Below are 6,958 nucleotides of genomic sequence, written 5' to 3' on the forward strand. Positions count from 1 at the left end.
AAGATTTAGCAGAGTTTAAGGACAAATTAGCAATGAATCATGTAACTTTAGGACCTTTAATTAACCTTAACACGAGTGGAGTGCAAAATTTCAAGTACTTTTCGAGTAAATCATGTAAAAAGGTGATAAAATCATCATATCTCAGTCATGGCAGCAGAAACATGAGCATATGAGCATGAAATATGAACAAAGTGAATGAGCTAAGCACTAAATATAACAACCCTCACATTTCCGTTCTGAAGTGACTAAAATGCCCTTAGAGTTTCACCAGGAAATTCTGTGTAATCGAATTAGGGTTGTTATCCAATGAACTAAGAATTTATGCTTTCAGTAAATGATCGTAATTATTATTAAAACCCTAATATAATTTAAAACCCTTAGCCTAACCCTAAACATTTAATACTAAACCCTAACACCATTTAGTGTTAAATAATAAAACCTTAACCCTAGTGCTAATTAAATTATTAACATTATGAACATATATGTAAATTATATTACTTTTTGTTAATAGTTAAAGTAATATATAATTAACTTTATAACAAATACAATTATATATTAAAACTAAATAGAAGTAAATGTAAATTACTAAGTTAGGGGTTATTAACTAAATAAAATGTAACTCTAATGTTAATAATATTAATATTAATAATAATAATAATAATATATAAAAAAATAAAAAAAAATAATATATAAAATATGAAAATAAATACATAAAACCGTAAAAAAAAATAAAAAAAAATGTGTAATGTATAATTCGGCTGCTGTAGATGAATTAGGGAAACTATAAGCTTGATCCCTAAGTGATTAATCCTAGTTAAACTCTAATTACCATTCTTGATCTCCAAGAAAGTTGAATGTAATTAGAAAACCAAACTAAACTATATAAACCCTCAAGTTTTACCCATAAACTCATCCAGCCTGCTAATCCAGTCGACCATTAATCATATGCATTCCCTCCAATTCTGTCGATTAATTAAACTCCTAAACCCATCTGCTTTTTCTCTACTAGATAAACCCTCAAAACACCCTCCTGCATTCGATTTCTGTCCAGCTTCTGTTCTTGCTGTGCAGGCGCCACTACAACAAAAGTGCACTTATAGGACCCTTTTTTCCTGGGACCTAGTAAAATAAGGTCGTAAAAGCTACTTAGATAAGATCAGACAATATTTAGGGTCCCATTATGATATACTCTTTTAGAGTGGGGTCCTAAAGAGCTCTTTTCTGAGACACGTTATTTTTTTGTGTCCTATTATCAAATATTTTCATAGGACACTTAGAAAATGGATTCTAATAGAGGAGCTTATATGACCTTTATTCGTTAGTGTCTCATTATGTGTTTATGTCATAGGACACTTGTTATGAACGTCATATGAAATATACATTTAGAGGCCATTTATTTCCGAGAGTCTTATTATATTGTAGCATAATAGGACATTTTGTACATATGTCTTATAAATGTATGTTATTAGGACGAATTAGTTTTTGGGATCCTAATTATCATAATAGTTAATATGATATAATAGGATATTTAAATTGTGTATCATATAGAGGGACTTTATAAGACATTTAAATGTGTGTGTCTTATTATTTGGTAGAGTAATAGGACACATGATATGAGGTCATATGAAATGTACTTTTATAAGACGTTTATTTATGTCAGTCGTATTATAGTAGAACATAATCGGACATTTAGATTCTTAATAGGACTGCTTAGTTATTTGGGTCTTAATTATGATATGATTGCATAGGACACTTTAATTGTGAATCATAAAATGGAATATTATAAGACATTTAACGTTTTGGTGTCGCATTATGTGTTAATTTAATATGACGTTTTATATAAAAGTCATATGAAATAACTATCATAGGACATATATTTGTCCTGGTCGTATTACATTAGAAGCTAATGGGACATGTGATACTTATGTCCTATCATTGTAAATTCATTAGGACACTTTCAAGATTTTAATATGACGGAGGAGTTTTGGGGTCATAATTATCATATGATTTCATATGAAACTTTATTTGTGAATTATTAAACAAGACTTTATAAGACATTTAACGGTTTAATGTCACATTATTTGTTAATTTAATAGGACACTATATCTAAAAGTCATGTGAAATAAAATATTATAGGACATTTATTTTTCCTAGTCGTATTACATTAAAAGCAAACTGGACATGTGATACTTATGTCCTATCATTGTAAATTTTTAGGACACTTTGATTTTTTAATATGACGGAAGAGTTTTAGGGGTCTTAATTAGCATATGATTTCATATGACACTTCAATTGTGAATCATTAAAGGGACTATTATAATACATTTAACGGATTCGTGTCACATTATGTGTTGATTTAATATGATACCTTATATAAAAGTCATATTAAATATATTATCATAGGACATTTATTTATCCTAGTTGTATTATATCGAAACATATTAAGACATTTGATATTTATGTCATTCAAATTCAGTGTTTAGGAGACGTTATTTGTTTAATAAGACGAATGAGTTATTTGTGACTTAATTATTATAAATGACATAAGGAGTTATAAGAATCGAATTCGGTTATCCTATGAACATTGCATATTATGCCAGTAGATCAAGCCTTTGATTCTCAAGTTATGCAGTCGTACATCGTTTTATTTATAAAAGAACTTAAAATCTTTTTAAGAACTATTGTCTCAAACAAGGAGAGTTTCAAACTAGATTTTTTTTTCTAATTTTATTTATATTAATAATTAATGACTTGCACTAAAGCATATTCATGGTCCTTTGTACAATTTGAATCCTCTGATACATTTCATGAGCAATTTCTTATTAATTTAATTTTTGTAATCTTTTTTTCTTGTCATAATAAAAAGGTTGCTCGGTAAGATTGTGCAAATCTTAAGGTATAAAGGAGTCTAAGCAATTTGAGCTCGATTTGTTAAAAAACTTAATTTGGGTCGAGCTTAACATAGTTTAAAGATCGTTTAGTAAACGAGTTTGCATTTCCGGTATCAAGCTCGAACACGTTTGCAAGCTTAAACGAGCTTTTCATTTCTGTGTGTTAGTAATTATATTTGACAATGTTACAATAATAACTATCGTATATATTAACGAGTCGAACTCGAAACAAGTTGAGTTTAAACTTGAGCTCTGTGTTGTTACAGTAATTATATTAAGAGCATAAACCGAATACATTTGACGTATTAATATCAAACTTGGAGACCCTTGCTCAATTGTAACTCGCATTTGTAGATAACCTCTTTTTCACTTGTTACTCACTCTCATTTGTAGATAACCTTCTGTCACTCGTTTATTATTGGCCTTTCTTTGTAGCTCTAATAGAAAAGCATTCCATCTTCAGCCGCCTCTAAACTGTCCCTTGTGTAGTAGATCACAATCAACCTTCATCCGAAAACAAATTACTATGATATTGTAAAAAAAAAAAAAAAAAAAAAAAAAAACATGTTCTTTGAAGCTCCTACGAGGCTTACATTACCTCCACACAAAAGAAGGTAGACGACATGTTGAGGTCCTGGTTGATGTAAGCCTCTTAGGTACCTGGTTGATGCTAGTTCAAAATGGTAGCTATTGTACCACTTGTTACCCTTTCATCAGCAGAAGGCCGACGACATAGTGTTGTTGGGTTCTCAAAGGTAACGGAAGGGGCGATTTTGGACAGCTTGAAAGCCTAAACCTGAAAGAACACATAACAGCATCACAAACATGCAGAAAAACCTTGAGCAAACAACTACAAATTCAAAAGTATGAATGACGAAAATCATGTTAAAAAAATGGTGAAAATATCCAGCAGCCTACCAAGATCCGATGCATACTCTACTTGTAACTGCAGCTGTGAACACACCTACTTAGTGATGCACAGGTCATTACTTAGGCCACTTTTGCATTCATAAGCATACAGTATTAAGCGTCATTTGGTAGTTTACCACTAAGTTAACAAATTCCTACAACTATTACATACAATTCAATACATGCTGGCCTAAAAATCTCCTTTTGAACCCGGTAATGATAAAATGATAAAATAAATTTATCTTATAAGCAGGTCATCCAGGATATTCAAAATATTCCGAATTCGGATATAGAAAGGAAAAGTTTTGATCACATAGTGTTGATCACATAAAGTTCATTGATATAATACATATGCAGTCCCTATAGCATAAAATGGTTGTATTTTTAGTGGACATTTATACATATGATCATCGTTAGAACCATACATGAACAGACTACACTTCAAGTATGACAAACTGCTTAAAAAAAACAAAAAAAGGATTACAGACCAGTTGGAAGCAAATCAAGCTGTATATACAAATATATAGTGTTGTAATAGATGTGATTGTTCTTCTTTTTCAAAGTACCTCATAACTTTCTTTGTTTTGTTGTAGAAGCTCAACCAGTGGATAACTATTTCTTGTTTTTTCATTGTTGATGTCTTCGTACCCTGTTCTATCTATTTGCAGCAATGGCTTTCTTGCAAATTTGTTGACAAAGATGTTATTATTGTAACATATGTAATGGGTTGAGAATAAACAAATAGCTAGTTAATACATACTTTTTTAGAAGCTCAATTATTGGATATCTATTTCTTGTTTGCAAACGTTTATTGGATTCCCCAAATCTTGATAAGAAGACGACATACCTGTTGAGAATAAACAAATAGGAAGTTAATACATAATTTTGCTAAAAAAAACTGTAGTAGATCAAGAAATCTTTTGAAAACTAATATTATTAGATTAAAGTAATACCATTTGGCAAGAGAATAAGTCAGGCATCATCTGCAAGTAATTGTGAAAAGGGAAAAAAAAAAAATATGAGCACCATTTAAGAATGAAAACTCTAAAAAAACATATATTAAGCATGATAGATAGATATAACCAAATAAATATAAGTATTACCAAAGATTGAAATGCAAACAGTTGCAGAATGACTGATTACTACACAACCAGAAGTACATTCCTCAATAGAAACAGAGCCAGCAATTGAAGAACCATGACACATCTTAGGGATGAGCATTATACCCGAATACCCGGTGTTCGGTACCGTACCGACCCTATACGGGACGGTATTCGATTTTAAATATGTTAATTTTTGAGAAGCGGTACAAAACGGTATGGTACCGGTATTTACCGGGTTTTGTACCGGTGCCGAAATTATAGAATTTTTTGGGCCATATTTGTACATGTGTGGTCTGCATATTGACTTTCTATATAAACACCATATCTTATACGTAGTAATTACTCCGTATAAGTTTTGTTATCTCTTGAAGTCATGCTTGTTAAATATTACTCCACTTGATTGAGTTTGCTTTCAATAAGTAGAACTCATACTAATAGTGTATCACAGAGCTTAGCACGAAAACACTAGCTAGCAATGACTTCATACATCCTTTTATCTAATCAGACTTCATACAGTAGCAATTTTCTTTATATATAACACAATAATAAAGTTTCTTAAGATAACATGTTAAAACATATAAAAGGTGTGTATAGAAGGGAGTATCTTCGAGTGTGCAAGAACTTACTGTGATTGTGATTAGATAAAAAGATGTATAAAGTCTGATAAGCAGATTTATCAACTACAGATTGTAGTTATAGGGAAAACAGTAGCAATGACTAAGGGCTAAGTTAGCACGAAAACTTGAGACTATAGCAACAAGTAATTATTTTTGATTTTGCAAAAAATATTATTTTATTATTTGATTTCGTATTTAGTTCGGTACCAATAGGTATAGTACCTCTTATTACCGTACCGGTACTGGTTCCGAACCGACTGTATCGGTACGGTATTCGGTACTTTCTTAAGAGGTAAAAAGTGAAGCGGTACCAACCGGTTCGGTACGTTTCGGTACCTGTATGGTACCACGCTCATCCCTAACACATCTTACCACTTTCATAAGTTAACTGATGCTTATTATGTCGAGATAGTATATTCCTTCTAGCCATCTGTCTTGCAGTGACAGATGATGTCTCAAAAAGTCGGCTACTTTAACCAACATCTGTTAATCCATATTGACCAAACTTACTTTTCTTTAGCCTCTTTGCATTTGACCTAATAAAACCGAATTACAAAGATGAAACAGATGCTTTCAAATTTCTGTAGCAGATTAGGAAAAAAAAGTTTAAAATATTAACCGAAACCCATTAAAGAGGATGATAAAATAACAACCTGGATCGCAGATTCACAGGCTAACCAAACACACGTGCAAGGACAATGGAGCAAAGACCAACATTAGATTTTAAATTTTAACTGAAACAACACATAAAAACATCTAACAATTGCGTATAAAAAAGAAAGAAAAAAAAAACGCATTAAGAAAAGTAATAATAATAATTAGCACCACTAATCTCTATGAACAGGATAATTAAACTGAATTTAGGAGAAGACCGGAATTACCATCGTGTCGCTATTGTATATTGTATATTATTGTTATAAAATCTCCAAAAGTGCAGTCCAAAGCTTCAGTACCAGTGAATTAAACCAAAAGTTATAGAGAAACAAATATCGATTTATGAAATTAAAAACCATAACTTAACCTATAATAAAATCGTGTGTAGTAAAACCAGGAATCGAAACAAAGTTTAAAATGAAATTAAATGGGTTTAAAAACAAAATCGAAAACCCTAAATCTAAATTCGAAATAAATAAATAAATAAAGTAATGAAAGATCAATGCAATTGTTAGAAGTGAATTTTTAAGTTTTCACAAAATTAATTGGAACATACCCGCCATTTTTTCGAGCCATTATCTTAATACCTAAATCTAAATCTAAAATAAATATATAAAAGTCATGGAACATATATTGGTTCCCTATATTAGGATTGAGATCCGTAATGGTACCGTATCCATAATGGTACCGTACCGTACTGTACTGATATCGAAAATAAAGAAAATCTAGAACCGAATACCGTAACGAATACCAAAATCGGTATCGGTACCGGTATTTTCGGTAT

The 6,958-nt window shown here is 30.9% G+C and overlaps 1 long non-coding RNA gene across 2 annotated transcripts; it reads right to left on the bottom strand.

Annotated features, from left to right (window-relative positions):
* Positions 1 to 3,076: 3,076 nt before the first annotated feature.
* On the bottom strand, positions 3,077 to 4,804 carry LOC139844080 (uncharacterized). Of its 2 annotated transcripts, XR_011757818.1 has the most exons (5): positions 4,754 to 4,804; positions 4,561 to 4,647; positions 4,367 to 4,478; positions 3,485 to 3,687; positions 3,077 to 3,395 (listed from the first exon to the last, which is right to left on the bottom strand). It is a non-coding gene; the product is annotated as an uncharacterized lncRNA (long non-coding RNA). The 2 variants fall into 2 exon arrangements; XR_011757817.1 differs by lacking the exons at positions 4,367 to 4,478; positions 4,561 to 4,647; positions 4,754 to 4,804 and having other exon boundaries at positions 3,485 to 4,271.
* Between the last annotated feature and the right edge of the window lie 2,154 nt (positions 4,805 to 6,958).

This window comes from Rutidosis leptorrhynchoides, chromosome 4 (assembly GCF_046630445.1).
Source record: "Rutidosis leptorrhynchoides isolate AG116_Rl617_1_P2 chromosome 4, CSIRO_AGI_Rlap_v1, whole genome shotgun sequence".
Classification (NCBI taxonomy): Eukaryota; Viridiplantae; Streptophyta; class Magnoliopsida; order Asterales; family Asteraceae; genus Rutidosis; species Rutidosis leptorrhynchoides.